Below are 16,292 nucleotides of genomic sequence, written 5' to 3' on the forward strand. Positions count from 1 at the left end.
AGGAGGAGGAGGGGGAGGAGGAGGAGGAGGAGGAGGAAGGGAATCAAAGCAACCCTGGCTGCCTTCAGTTACTGCTGTCACTCCTGAGGACACCTTGCCCTGTCTCCAGCCCCCAAAGCTCTGGATGCTTCACAGGATCCTCTGCAATAAGTGTCTGGCAGCACCCGAGTGAAGAGGATGCTGGCTGCCAGGCTTTCCAAGAGCCCCCGCCATCAGCCAGCTTCCCCCGTCGGTGCCAGTGCCTCAGCAAGGCAATTGAAGGATTTTATTATAATGGCACTTTGCGGAGCTCACTCAACCCGTCAAAATAATTGTTTGACTTAATGTGAAATCTGAGCTTCGCAGCTGCATGAGGCAGTCCTCCTCGGGATCGCAGGGCTGGCTGCTGGCACTGCCGGTGCGCATTTCAGAGTCTGGAATTAACAGCAGTTTCGAAGCCTCCCTAATTAGTTACAGTGCTGCCCGAGGTGTCATCTTATTTTATTTTATTTTATTTTTTTATGAGCCAAATAACATATTGCCGCTTAAGTTTCTGGAAGACAGGGAGCTATAAATAAAACTACAATTTACTTGAAGTCTATCACACAGATACACCAAGTTCAGAAGTTACTTTTTCTTTGACTAATGAGATAAAAACTTCGTCTGCAGAGTGTGTGTGTGTGTGTGTGTGTGTGTGTGTGTGTGTGTGTGTGTGTGAATGTGAACATCACAGCCCTACAGGGAGGAAGGAATTCTCCAAAGGCCAGGGAGACCGTGCAGCTGAGAGAGGATCTGGTTATGGTGCTTGCCACGGCTGCAGCTCCCATACAGACCTGTGCTCTGTGCCTCCTGCCCAGGAGAGTACAAGCTTCTCTCTCCCTGTCTCAGGCCTTGGTTTCCCTATGTCCACTGAGTAGGATGCTCATAAGCTGCTTCTCTTGCTTTGAAAACACTGAGACACCTTAGGCAGTCCAAACAGTTCACACCAATGTTTGGTGGTGTGATGTCCTAGCTAAAGGGCTGAACTCGGGGGAGGGGGAATTGGGGGGGGAGACAGCTTGATTTCAAACTTGCCATTCATTACTACCAATCCAAGAAAATCTCTCAGTCTGCTTCTCACTTCCTTCATCTGGTCGAAACTATATAGTCAGCCCAGGTGGTTTACACACCCAATTGAGTATTTCTTGTGAGAAAGAACACAGTCTTGTTTGTTACAGAATGGTTAGAACTGGAGGCCCAACTGAGCAGTCAACTAAGCCAGATATGGAAAGACAGGAACCACATGTTCTCTCTCGGACTTGGATGCTAAAATGAAAATAAATTCAGAGAAAGTACCCAAGGACCTGAAGGGGGCTGCAACCCTGTAGGTGGAACAACAATATGAACTAACCAGTACCCCCTGAGTTTGTGTCTCTAGCTGCATATGTAGCAGAAGATGGCCTAATCGGCCATCACTGGGAATAGAGGCCCCTTGGTCTTGTAAACTTTATATGACCCAGCACAAGGCAAGGCCTGGGCCAAGTAGTGGGAGTGGGTGGGTAGGGGAGCAGAGGTGGGGGGAGGGGTATAGGAAACTTTCAGGATAGCATTTGAAATGTAAATAAAGAAAATAATAATTAAAAAAAAAGAAAAAAAAAGAAAAGAAATTCAACCTGATTCTTAGAGGCTAGGAAGGGTGGAGAAAGGAAGGTAGAGAGAGGCTGGAACTGATCAGAGTATCCTGTATGCATGTGTGGGGATATCAATTTCAATCCCAGATGCAATATTCATAATTAATGCGCTAATCAGGAAATTAAAACTAAATTGGCTACAGTTGTATCTTGGTGGCAGAGTATTTGTGTAGCAATCACACATCCTAAGTTCAATTCCCAACACTGCCTATAAAGTTAGTAGCAAATAAATTAAAGTAATAAACAAAGAACTACATAAGCTTAATCAGTATAGTCAAATCGCTTGTGACTCAGGGAGAGAATGGGGCAGACCCTTCCCGCATGTAAGGCAGCAGGTATCTTAGACAGCACAGAGCTTCAGAGTATCAATGATCGTAGCTCACATGCCACCAAGGTGTGTGAGCCTCCAAAGGTTACATTTCTCCAGAAGATCTCTGTTCTACTCCTTATAGTAAAATGTGTAGTGCAATTAGTAAAATATGTAGTGCAAAAATATGGGGTACAATTAGAAGAAAAAAATCAAAACCCACCAAAACACTGATCTATGGGGGAAAAAAACCATGTGTGCAAATGTATTCAAGGTGCAGGCCCTGTGATACCAAGCTCCAGAGTTTGCTGGTCCAGCCTTGAAGGCACTCTCTGCCAAGGAGCTGTGTGAGCTTGGCAAGTCCTCTCGTTTCTCTGAGCTTGAATGTTTGGCATTCCCCAAATGCAGCTGTGAGAGGTGCAGCTGAGGGTGAAATAAAAGTGTGCCCATTGAGGGCTCCATATGATGTCTGCTGCATCCTCCGTGTACCAATGATGTTATTAGGCTATTCATACCTCAGTTGCACCAAACATGAAAGATCAAAGAGGCACAGAGGAGAGGGCTCAGGAGGACTGTTGAATCCTTCTGCATCTTCAAGCACTCCGTCTCCTGCCTGGTGCTCCCCAGCAATGGGAGAAAAATGCTGCTGACTGCTATTCCAACATTGTAAACTTACTCTAGACTGCAACAATGTATCAAGTAGAGCCCGATGAGAGAGGGTATGTGGGGAGCTGGCAACTGCTCCACCGGCTCTGGCAGATGGATGGTGGCTGTATGAGCTCCTGGCTGGCTGCAAGCTGCCCAATACATTTCAGGACACTGCCTTAGTAAGACTGCTCAGCAAAGCTTGCTTTCTTCTCCTCTTGGTTCCTGTCCCATGGCTGCACAGTTGCAAGAAAGAGTAAAGTATGTGCATGGAACAAAAGCAACTGAAAAGTGTATCTCTCCACTCCAAGGCTTCTCTAGCTCAGACGTTAACAATTCAGAGGCAACCAGAGAACAAAGAATGCTTATCTCAGAATCCAGGGGCCAAGGCCACATAATGATCTTAGCACCCAGCAAAACTCTTTGCCCTCCTACCATGGGATGAGTTTTTTTCCACCCAAAATGTCTTCCCTGCATCAAATCTAAATCTATTGTGTGGCAAATGGAATCCTTTTCTCCCCAGGTCTCAGGAACACTGAAGCAGTCTCTACTTATTCATGCAGAGTGAAAATAAGGATCTCATTGCCAAAGCCTGCTAGCATGTGTCAGCCTGCCAGGAGCAGTTTTGAAGGGGCTGCCCACACTGCTGGCTGTCCAATAGTCTTCTTAGGAATAAAAAAAACTATCCTAAATCACTGTAAAAAAGTGTCCACAAAAGCATCATGGAGTCCTGCACCATGCCTGGAGATGCCAGTAGCAGCCAGAGATGGAGAGTGGAGCTTATTTTCCTATGCAGACAGAAACATTGCTGGTCTGATAGCTTCTCATCTGCCACACAGCTGGCTGGTCCGTGGCATTTATACAGAGAATTGGTTCTGTTCAGGTACCGTTTTGGAAGTCTGGGGTTCCAGCAATAAAGCAAAGAATAAGAAACCAAATTGGGGGGTCTGGAAAGATGGCTCTGTAGTTTAGAGTATTTGTTGCTCTTCTAACGGATCCAGCAGTAGCCGTGTAGAACTCACGCAGCCATGCATACTGAGACCAAGTCAACTGGAAAGGAGTTCAGCAAGAATTCTAAAGAAAACAGCTCATTCACCACTGTTCTGCCCCAGCATGCAGAAAAGCAAGGTCATTTTACCCTGTTTTATAAGGAAACTGAGACCATGGCAGGCTATGGAGTCACACTGCTACTAGACTAGTCCAAATGCTGTTCTAGCTCTCTCCTGCACGTATGGGTTTGCTAATAATTCCATAACAAGTTCTGGGCTATCTTCATCTCTGAGTGTTCCTGCCCGCAGAAACACTCCGGTCTGGGTTCGTACTGAAGGGCGGGAATATCCTAAAAGAGAATAGGCTGTGAAAGGAAAATGGATGCCCTGACAATTTTACACTGATCAAGGCTCGATTTTTAATAACTGGACTCTGCTTAAGTACATGGAAAGATTCGCAGCCCGCTCTTGAGTCTCTTTGAAGTTGCTGTGGCGGTCCGATCTTGGGCGGGTCTGTAGGAGGGTCCAAGGGATTGTAGGTGGAGATGAGTGCCTGGTAGGCAGTCCAAGGACGCTGCATTCTGGGAGATCTGGGGAGGTCCTCTCGGTAGCAGCTCTGGTATGCCTGTGGGGCTGGTGTTTTGAGGGAGAGTGATTAGTGGAGGTGGGAGACCCCAACACATCTCCAACCCAGACCTTGTCTGAAGCAACCTTGACATCCATTTTTTTTTATACCAAGGATCTCAGCATGATTTGTGTGCTTTTTTTTTTTTTCTAGGATGTACGTCAAAATTCTCCCAGCCTCTAACTTGAACACAACTCCAAAGCCATTTTACGTTTTGAAATACTTGTTACACCAGTACCCAGCTTCTCAGCACTCAGGTCTATATTCTTGTTAGGCATCCCAACAACAGCATGTCACACACTGGGCAGCTTCCCAGACAGAAATTGGGCTGAGAAGATGAGTCAGTAGGTTGAGAGTACCTAATGAACAAGCATAAGGATATGAGTTCAAATCCCATTGCCCACATAAAAGTTAACCAAGGCCATGCAAACAAACACCTATGAACTTCCTCAGTAGAAGGCAGGGACAGGTGGATTAGGGGGTGAGGGTGAGACTGGTTGGCTGCCAGCAGCGCTCCAGACAGCACTCAAGACCCCGTCTCACAGAAATAAGACAGAAAATGATAGAGTGGGACATCTGACATTTTCCTTTGGCCTCTGTATGCACAAGTAAACATATCTCACATACATGCATGTGTACACCACACATACACATATGCGCACACCACAAACATGTATGTATACACTATACACACATACATATACCACACACATATGCATATACCACATATAAACATGCACATACATACACATATGTATATAACACAGACACACACACACACACACATGCATAAAAGCAGACGGTTATCTTCTCCCATTTCTGTATTCTGGAATTTGCAAGTCTAAGCTGTCAGGAAGGCTCAGTTTCTCCTGAGGCTTTATCTGGCCATCTCTCTCATAATTCTTATGTGGCCTTTCTTCCTTGTGGGCATCCCTTGTGTCTCTTTCTGTACCCAGATTTCCCTTTGCACAGAAAATCTAGTCACCTTGGATGGGGCTTCACACTAATGAACACGTTTTAGTTGAGCTATCTCTCGGTCTCCTTGTCCAAGTTGAGGAGCGTGCTGAGTTCTCTGAACGCTGTGGTGAAGGCTGCAGAGAGGGGATTTCAGAGGAAGACAAGTCAGTCAGCTATGTGTCTTCCTTCCTTTCTCTTTCCTTCCTTCTTCTCTTCTTTTTATTTTTCTTCCTCTGCCCCCTCCTCTTTGTCCTCCTCTGTCACTGTCTACCTTTTACAACTCTTTGTCTTTGTCTGTCATTCTTCCTCCCTTTCTCCTTTTCCCCCCACCACCTCCATTTCCCATCCCTCCCTTCAAACCAGTTATAAAATCAGGGAGTCTCAGCAGCCTTTGAAGGCAAGGCGCATTTCTCCAGGACACCTCACATATATTCTCACCTTCAGACCAGAATCTCAGCCTGAGGCAGCAGAGGAAAGGGGTGGGCATGGGCAGGGGAAGGATACATTTGTTCCTGACCCTTTGGTCATATAATTCTTTCTTTCTTCCTCACTATATTAGTCTCGCTGTCATTTTAATAAAGTGACTTGAGGTTATGAGAGAAAAGAAGTCACCATCTCATGTCCTTTGAGCTCCCTGAGGGATTATGGGATTTTACATAATTAAATATGAGCCATGTAATATCCCTCCCTCCTGCCTAGGTAGACTGTCTATCACTCGCTCTCTGTTTCTCAGCTCCTATTTCAAAGTGGAAAATGTGATTCAGTATGAAAATCGCCTCCTCCTGTACCTTTCACCACTTGTCCCAAGTTTCTTCTGCCCACATCCTATTGCTACTCTGTACTGCTCAGTCCCAAGTCTGACCACCTGCCTTTGAAGCCCAAGAGCATCAGCTGAGACTGGGGCATGGGAAGGCAGGCTATCTGGACTCCAGGTCTGACTCATGTTGCCAAGCCTCAGCTGCTCTGTGAAACTTGGGATAAAGTTGAACCATTTTCTTGACTATGTCTCTCTCGTGGTGGTCTTAGAAGGCATGGGATAGCTGATATGGTAACGCATGTTAGTAGTTAAGAAATGCTTAAGAGTGGCAGTGCTGAGGGTGACAGGTACCCAGGGGAACTCATCGTGTCATGGGTAGCTGGCTACTCTTCCCCAAAGACATCCTTATGCTCTTCAGTGTCACTGAGGGCCAATGGAGTGACCATGAAGAACAGCATTCTTGGTGCAGATTGTGTGAGAAGAGATGGCACAGATGAACCCAGGTATCAGCCTTCACTGTCCAGGCAAGAGTGAAATAATGGAGCAGACCAAATATTTGTTTAAAATAAGAATCATGGAATGTGCAAATTAGAGACTGTCTTTCAAACCCCACTTCACAAAAGCATGACCCTGCTAAGGGGGGGGGGGCACCCAATAGGCAGAATCCCACCCAGTGCTCAGAGAAAACTCTGAGGTTTGCTCCGACAGGAGATGCCTGTGTTGAGCTGACAGTCCCTCTGGCAGAGGGCTTACTGAAGGCAGTTTCATAAGTAGGAATTATTCTCCTGTCCCTGCTCCAGACACCCCAGAATGCTCAGAGCACACCCAAGCAAGTGGAAAGTGTCTGTGTGTTCAAACCTCAGAGCTCCCAGGAGGAGCACCTGTGCTTCCCCATCATCTGGGGAAAGGGTCACAGAGGGTGGGTGTCCCAGCTGGCCCTTTGTCCTTCATACCAGTAAGTAGTTTTCTGACACTTGTATAACTGCTCTCTTCCTATTTCTTTCTCACTTCCTTTTTGCTCCCAGTGCTCCTGGGAACTGCCAGCCAGGTGAGCTACCAGCATCCAAATCCTTGCCCCAGGATCTGCGACTCAGACTGACACGGCAGCTATTCAACACTCTGAAAACAGCCCTCTTCAATACCCACAACAGCCAATTAGCTGTTTCATCTTGCATACACCTTCAGCCATAGGGAGTTTACCACATCCTGAGTTAGCCCAATCCTTTCTCAGATCACTTTGATCATTACAAATTAGACTAAAATTTCTGCCTTCATGATCATCAGCCATCCGTCTCAGTTCTGTGGCCATCAGCAGGTCTTGTACGACATCACTCCAACTCTCCTCAGTACCATGCTCTTCCTTTTGGTCAATGGCTGGTCTTCAGTGCCACAATAATGAACCAGATCCAAGATTACAAGTGAGCTCTGGCCTGTTAAGAGCAGAGTAGCAGCAGCGGAATGACCCCTCCTTTATCCTGCCTCTATACATTTCTTTAATGTTATGTTGTATTTGGTTCATCTGAGAATACTGCAGACTCCAAGTAGGAGTCTTTGAATGTGTGGCCAGTCATAGACGGTCAGAGCCAGCATAGCCTGGAATGCCCATCAGTTCTGGCTCCTGTAGAGGGAAAGGAAGCAAGGCATGGTCTGGGGCAAGGATGGCCTGTATCCATAGCAGACAGTCCTCCTGTGGTCACTAGAAGTGACATCTCCACCAAGCTGTACCCATCCATCATTCATATCATTCATCGTCCTCTCTCTGTCTCTGTCTGTCTCTGTCTGTCTGTCTGTCTGTCTGTCTGTCTGTCTCTCTCTCTCTCTCTCTCTCTCTCTCTCTCTCCTTTATGCTATCCGGGTTCTGGTAACCACTGTTATATCCTCTCCTTCTCAACTCATGTTTCAGCTTCCACATATAACTGAGAACACACACAGTATTTGTCTTTCTCTGCCTGGCTTATTTCACATAACTCAATGCTCTCCAGACCCATATTTGTCACCACAAATAACAGAATTTCATTCTTTCTAGAGTTGAATATGTCCTATTGTGTATAATACTGTGAAAATTACATCTTAGGAAGAAATAAAGGATGAGAATTAAGATGACCTCAACAGCTTGAGGAGCTTCATGGTAACCAGGGAGGCGGAGTCTCCAATCTAACCACACTGCAATCAGAGTACAGGAGAATGGAGACTGCGGGAATCAAGGTGGGGACTGCGTAGCTGAGGATAGGAAGGGGAAAGGGAGGTACCTGGCAAACACAGAAGTGAATGCTCACAGTCAGCTATCAGATGGAACACAATAGAGGAGCTAGAGAAAGTACCCAAGGAGCTGAAGAGGTCTGCAACCCTATAGGTGGAACAACAATATGAACTAACCAGTACCCCCCAGAGCTCGTGTCTCTAGCGGCATATGTAGCAGAAGATGGCCTAATTGGCCATCATTGGGAAGAGAGGCCCCTTGGTCTTACAAACTTTATATGCCCCAGTACAGGGGAACACCAGGGTCAAGAAGGGGGAGTGGGTGGGTAGGGGAGCAGGGGGGAGAGAGGGTATAGGGAACTTTCGGGATAGCATTTAAAATGTAAATGAAGTAAATACCTAATAAAATTGGGGAAAAAAAGAAGAATGGGGAAGTTAGCTGTTTTTGCAATTTCAGTCTGTTGTTTCATTTTTGAAACCACCAGGTGTTTTGGAGTCAGGGTGAGGCGTTTGCTTTGGGGGATGAAGTCCTTGACATGCTGCATGTCCTTTATCTGCTCTCCCACCAATGGACACAGTTTGGTTCTACCCCTTGTCTATTATAATTCTGCAGTAAACATGAGTGTACCTGTGTTTCTGACATGCTGCTTTCATTTCCTTTGAATGCATCCCACGTGGGAGTCGCCACTAGGCTTCTACGCATCTTCTTTTCATCTTTCCTGATATCTCAAGGTAGGAAGCCCACTGCATGGTTGTACCTGAACCACATCTTTTTATGTCTCTAAATTCAGTATCAAGACCAAAATTTGGAAGCCTTATGACAGACAGGCTTTATTCTTTTTTTTCTTTTTTTTTTTTTTCCAGAATGAGAAACTGGGACTTCTTCTCATTTGTATTTTCTCACAGAGAAACTCACTTGTAGGAAGTCAAAATGATTGGCATATTATAAATAAGGATACAGGACAAAGATAATCAGCTAGTCCTGCTCAAACCTCCCAACGGAAGAGAGTTAAAATGTAGGCACTTACCTTTCTCGACTCTCTTGCAGCTATGATTTCATCGTGTCATTCCATTTTGATTAATGGTTCATAAGGGAACACCAATTAGTGGTCATGAGAGACCTTGATTCTTCCAGAGAATGAGAAACAGAGACAGAGACAGGGACAGAGGAGAGAGGACAAAAAGAGGAATGAATATGCTAGAGTAATCCATTGATCCCTCCCTCTCCCTTTCCCACTTTAGAGCAAATCTGGACATGGACCAGGATGCTCAGGTGCTCTGAAAGGAGACATGGCTAATACACTAAACATGATGCAGCAGAAACATGCAAACCCTGAGTCCTGAGTGTTGCTGATGAGCTAATGAGTTGCATTTCTTTTTCCAGATACGGAAAAAAAGGGAACAAACTTCTTTACACTCTTGTCACTCTTGTTCCTTACAGATAAAAACATTCTGAGAGACCAAATCTTTTGAGTCCAGACTCCATTTTAGAGAACTTGAACCAAGTTTGAACTCAGGTAAACTAACAGGCTAGTATATAGCATCTTGTTCCAAGTTACACACCAACAAACCTGAGTCTCACTCCAGTTTCTAAGCAAACCCCAACAAGACCTACCTCTCTAGGTTAATCTCCTTCAACAAATCCAACATTTCCAGGTCAACTCACAATAATCCTACCTGCTGTCTATCAACCACCAATGCAGAGGGAAGCAGAAGGTAAGTTTATGGTTTGACTCCCAACACTAGCCAACTATGCTAAAAGCCATAGTCGCTTGCCACTCTCTATCAAACCTTACTCCAGAAGTGTTTGGGGCTCTTCTCCACCAAAACTGTCCTGGGTGTTGGTAGTGGGCTGAGCCCAAGCTTGAGCTTGAATAAAGGCCCTGGTGTGATTGCATCAAATTGGCTCCTGACTGGTCTCTCCGGTTCACTGATAATTTCTTGGCACTACAAATCTCTTTCTGAAACTACTGATTCAAATAGACGTATTCTATACTTTCTACTGGTTATGAAATTCTTGGCAAGTTAAGCACACCTTTGAGACTTAACTTTCCAAAATATAAAGTAGGAAGAACCACAACCCACAACCAACTAGCTGGCTTATTTTAGGGTTCAGACTAGTGGTGCATAGCTGCTGTTTGGTAGGTATTTGGGCCTCTTCTCTTTTCTCTACAAACCTGAATGAGATCATAATGAAAAGTCCAAGCTTTGAAACCACTCAGGTGTACCTGCATTTGAGTCAGGACACTTTGATTATGATCATGAGTGAGCCCCACATCCCTTGTCGTGAAAGATACATGGTATAAGCATGTGTTTCCAGGTCACGGTGCAGATGAAGGAGAGATGGATTCAATGGTGTAAAATATGTAATCCCAGTGTCTATTACCCAAGTGTTTAGACCTGATTTCAATCCCCAGAACCCTCATAAAAAGCTGGTCATGGTGGCACACGCTTGTAATCCCAGCTCTGGAAACCAGAGACAGGCAGGTCTTGGAGCTCACTGGCAGTCAGTCTGATACAATCAGCAAGCCCCAGGCCCCAAAGACCCTCTTTCAAACAAACAAACAAACAAACAAACAAACAAACACAACAACCCAGAGAAGAACCACACCAAAGATTGATCTCTGCCCTGAACATACAAATGCATACACATGGACCAGCACAAATGTGAACACACACACACACACACACACACACACACACACACACACTCAGTACAAAACTATAAACAAACAGAAAAAACCCACAGGGGATAGATCAGTTGTTCAGGTCTCAACACATGACTGTACTGTATATTAAACATTTAATGTGTATAAACTAGTTACATTTTTACTTAATCATCTGAGAAGAAAATTACAAAGTCAATAAGAAATTAATATTGTTCCTCCCCCTTCCCATTGTATCACTTCCTCTGCTTAAGTAGAGCCTAATTTTACTCCAAGTCCCACTGTGGACGTACATCATCCACCACTGAACACACTGCAGAATCCTTGGGTGGATGTTTTCACCAAGATAATCCTACCTCTCCAAAGTGTCTGTCTTGTGGAGATATAGCATATGATCAGACTTTGACATATGAGGAAGGTGGCCTTGGCCACTTTCTCTCTCTCTCTCTCAGGGCAGCTCTATCAAAAGAAAACCTCTCTTTGAGCTGATGTCTTCTCATCCATTGTGTCCTTCAGAGCATCAGGAAACATTTCCAGCAGTGTGAGGAGGGTGCCAGCCTTGGCATTGCCTGAAGCTATTCAGAGAAACTTGAGTCTTTGAAGACTTGCTTGAGTTGTAACCCACACAGTCCAAAGTTCCCACCCTACCCAACAATTCTGTGCTTCTAGACCAGTCTGCATAGATGTCTCAAAGCTGCGGAGCTGATGAAGCTGGTCTCTAACATTGTGCTGCACTGACCTTGAAGCTCTATGACTGGCTTAGAAATGAGGCAGTGAGATTATAGATTGACAGAAGTCAGAGTTTCTCCCACCCCCATTACCTAAATGAGAAAATGCAGCCCAGGGAATGGGAAGCAACTCACTTCATGAAACACAGCTACTACAAACCAAAGCTTTAATGCATACCCATGTTTTATTAGATGTTTAAACCCTTTACTTGAATCTCAGTACCTGTGTCATAGAAGGTGAAAGGTTGACGGTATCCGTGAACATGAGAAAACAGAAGAAAATCAAGAAGTTCGAGTTGTGTGCAGATGCTCTGGGAGATCTTGTAATTTCCAGGCATATCCAGCATATAGCCTCCAACACACCAATGCTCAGATATTCCTGGTGTTTTTCACATCCTGATAAAAGTGGAACTAAATGCCAGAGCAGAGCCTGATGAATGCTCCTGAGAGACTGATGGCCCTCAGGACATGCTGTGGATCAGAGCAATGACATGGCCCTGGTGACATGCTTCAAGGACGCTGGCTTGACCCTGCTGTTTAAACACACTGTCCTCAACACTGAGCAGCAATCAGCAGTTCCCAGACATACCAAGGGCTGATGCGGGACACAGGAGGGGGCTCGGTTTCTGGGTAAGCCAGGATTTGCTAACATATCTGAGGTCACGTTATTTCCCTCCATTTACACAAACCGTGGCCACTAGCTTGGAGTTTTCACATTCCACGAGAGCCTGGAATCACAGAGTGAAGAGATGACCCAGCATTTGTGCCCCTTCTCCTTCAGGTTCATGGGCATGGGGGAGGGGGAAGGATTATGCATTCGCACTGACACAGCCTTGTAGCCAGCACCAATATCAGCAAACAGGACTGTATAAACACCACTGCAGGCACTTTGCCCAGGAATGGATGGACTTTAGGCCACTTAATTCCCACAGTAACCCAGAGAAAAGAAATCCACAATTTACCCAGCCAAACAACCAAGACAGGGCAGAGCTACGAATTCTCCTATGTCAGCTCATCCAACATCAAACGCTGGTATGCTTTTATTGTTAAACATTGAAAAAAAAATCCCCAGGGAGGAAAAAACTCATATAACATGTTGAAGAAAAATCAGATGGAAAAAAAATCTACACCTCAAATGACCTCAATTATTTTTACTGAGAGGAGGGAGAAGACAAAAACTGAGCAGAATACACAGTGCCTGCCGCTGAGGTCTTTGGAGACTCTGTGGAAGGTTTTTATTTTCCTTTACACACTTCTGTGATTTTTTTCTCTTCTACAATGAGTATACATTACTAGGTTCTTAAATAATGAGCACACATTCTCTTTTATTAAAAACAGAGTCTTCTCTCATACAATACATCCTGACCACCATCTCTACTCCCTCCACCCCTCCCAGCTCCCCACTCTCTCCCCTCTCCCAGATCCTCTCCCCTTCTGTTTCCCTTAAGAAAAGAGCAAGCCTCCAAAAGACAACAAACAAACAGGACAAAACAAGATGCAATAAGACAAGGAAAAACTCCTCCTATAGAGGCTGGACAAAGTCACCCAATAGGAGGAAAAGTGTCCCAAGCCAGGGAAAAGAGTCAGAGACACCCGCTTTCCCACCTTTAGGAGTTCCACAGAAAGACCAAGCTAAAGGCACAGCATAGGCAGAGGACGTAGTGCAGACCGGTTCAGGCCCTGTGCTTGAAGCTTCAGTCTGTGTGAGCACGTATGAGCCCTGTTTAGTTGATTCAGTGTTCTCCTGATGTCCTCCATGTCCTCTGACACCTCTAGGCTTTCTTTCCTCTCTTCCTCTGAGTTTAGATCTCAGGAGCAGTGCATCTTTAAGCACAGATCCCAAGTTACTGACACCCAAAGCATACGATGTCAGCAAACCCAAGAGTGAAGGAAATCAAGTGTACATAATCCTTCAACATGTCAGATATTTAAAATACATTATAGCAGTCCTGTCTGTCAGTGGTCCTCAGAAATAAGGGTTTGATTTCCAACATCAGATAAGAAAGTTCAGAATGGTTAAGACTGCACAGCTATGAATTTCAGAACAAGACATTTGGATTTAACACCCATATTCCTTTCTCTCCATAGTACTTGTTCAGTGAATCCCACTGGGCCATAATTCATGATTTCCCTTTAATGGTGTATTCTTCCATTCCTGTGAATGTGTGGGATCCCTGAATTTTACCCCAAATCAGAGCTACATCTCTTCACCCACAAGGGATCCCCTAAGAGGTATGGGAAATAAAAAATTAAGGTGCTAATTATTGAGAACCTACTTTTGCAATGCTATTCCCCAAAGGATAACTTTCTGGAGCTCATGGGCTGTTTTTAAAAACCTCTTTAGACATCTCCATGTCCCAGTGTTCTCTCCATCCAGTCCATCTGAGGCCAGTCTAATGGGTAAGTAGTAAGAACACTCAAAGGCTAGGTCAGCCCTAAATAACCAGACGATGAAGAGGACACTGTCTTTTACATTCCTACTACGGAAAGTTCCAGTGTGTACAAGGAGACAGTTTACCAGCCCCTCATGATGGACCACTCATCCTCAGCAACTAGCATCATGGCCCGTGTTCATATTTATTTTATCCATATTTTCACCGGATTGTTTTAAAGCAAACTCCTGACTGTACGCCACTTGAACTTAATACTTTGATGTATATTATTTATAAATGAACATTTTATGCTTACATATGATGTTTATACCATCCTCACAAAATTCTAACATCATCCAATACTCTATTTAAATGCGTGTTAATATAGACAGAGAGATGTGAGTGACAGTTTTTCCAATAAAAGCTGATACGATACAAGGTTCATTCTTTGTATTGGGGTTGTGTCTTTTCCGCATACCTGTAAATGAAGACAGAGTGTTGCCCTGGTTAAGGAAACATACACTGGGTTCAGGAACAATATAGGACAACATCAAGATTTGAGAGTGGAAAAGGCCACTATTAATAATTCACAAAGACAAACTAACTATAAGCTGAAGCTGTCCCAAGAAAAATGTGTAGAGACCCCACCTTCTGTCCACTGACTCATTAGAGGTCTGTCAGGTGCCTTGTGAAATGAGACTCCTCTCTGGCTTTCGTGGTTTCCTCTTTATGGAGCTGTTCAGTGCCCTTCTACCATTCACCTCCCCGTAGATGAAACCTGAAATGGGAAACTTTCAGGTTAACCTGTATATAGCTCTAAATGAGAGCTGTTTTGCTCTATCAGCTCCTCCCTACTATGTAGAGCGAAATCATCAGCATAGTAGGAGAAAACCAGTTTTGTTTGCTTCCTGCACATTAAAACTCGGTGTCCCATTTGGGAGAAGTGAGTAATTAATAGTACCTTAGCCACAGAGGCTGCCATGGGCATAGACTATCACACTCCCTTCTCAGCATATCTTGCTATGGCCCTTCATTCTTTGCCTCTAAACTCCCCTCAGGCACCAGTACATGGGGCAGGAGAGTCCTGCTAATAAGGTAATCTTAGCACTTGGGAGGCAGAGGTAGCCAAATCACTATGAGTTCAAGGGCAACCTGAACTACAGAGTGATTCCAGGATAGTCAAAGAAACCCTGTCTCAGAAAAGTCATATTTTGGGTTCACACTTACTGGCTATTTGACTTGGGAATACCATGCACCTTGATGGGATATCCTCTCAATAAAGTGAAGAGAATGATAAACAGTTCAGGGAAAGTCAGGTGACGTGTAACAGAGCTGAGAGTCACATCTGGTACTCAGAATGCTCTCTGACACTGAGAGATTTAGCAAATGATAACCTTGCCCTCACAAGCTCCAGGTAAAAGATTTTCTGTTACAACTGCTGCCTGATATCTGCTGGGAGCCTTGGCTGCTGACCAGGTCCATAGACTTCAGTGATAAGTTTAATGATAAGAAATAAAGATATAGAAGTCATACACATACACAAGAACACATACATATACACAAATATATACACATGTACAACATAAATATATACACATTCAGACACACAAACATATACACACATATGCACAATACATAGCATAAACATATAATCTACATATACACATATATATGCATACATATATACATATATAACAAAACCACAAACATACATGTTTACAAACATATATTCATATGCACATATATACAATATAAACACAATACACATGCATATATATGCAAGCTTACACATATACATATAAACATACACACAATTACATGCATACACATATACAGAAATATGTATACACACATTATACACATAGAACATACTTTCATACTGACTTATGTGTATATTTATATACATATACACACATAGGTACACACACTTACATGCACATATACATACATACATACAAACATGCATGTAATTACATACACATGTATAAATATGCACACCCATACACATGCATATGTATGTGAACATACACATGCATGAGCATACATACACATGTACATGCAAGCACATAAATACATACATATACATATAGACATGCACATATATGCATGAACACATGTATACTCACACACATACACAGACACACACACATACATATTGCTTTGGCTAGTCTTTGTCAACTTGACACCAACCTAGACATACATGATTATAGAGGATCTTATTTCTTTTCTTTGCTTTGGTATCTCTATTTCTTGTTGTTTCTCTTATTTTGACATTATAATATAAACATCATTTTCCCTTTCCCTCTCCTCCCTTCAAACCCTCTCTCCTTGCTCTCTTTCAAAATCATGGTCCTTTCTTTCATTAATTATTGTTACATTCTCTCTCTCTCTCTCTCTC

Source organism: Mus pahari, chromosome 1, assembly GCF_900095145.1.
Source record: "Mus pahari chromosome 1, PAHARI_EIJ_v1.1, whole genome shotgun sequence".
Classification (NCBI taxonomy): domain Eukaryota; kingdom Metazoa; phylum Chordata; class Mammalia; order Rodentia; family Muridae; genus Mus; species Mus pahari.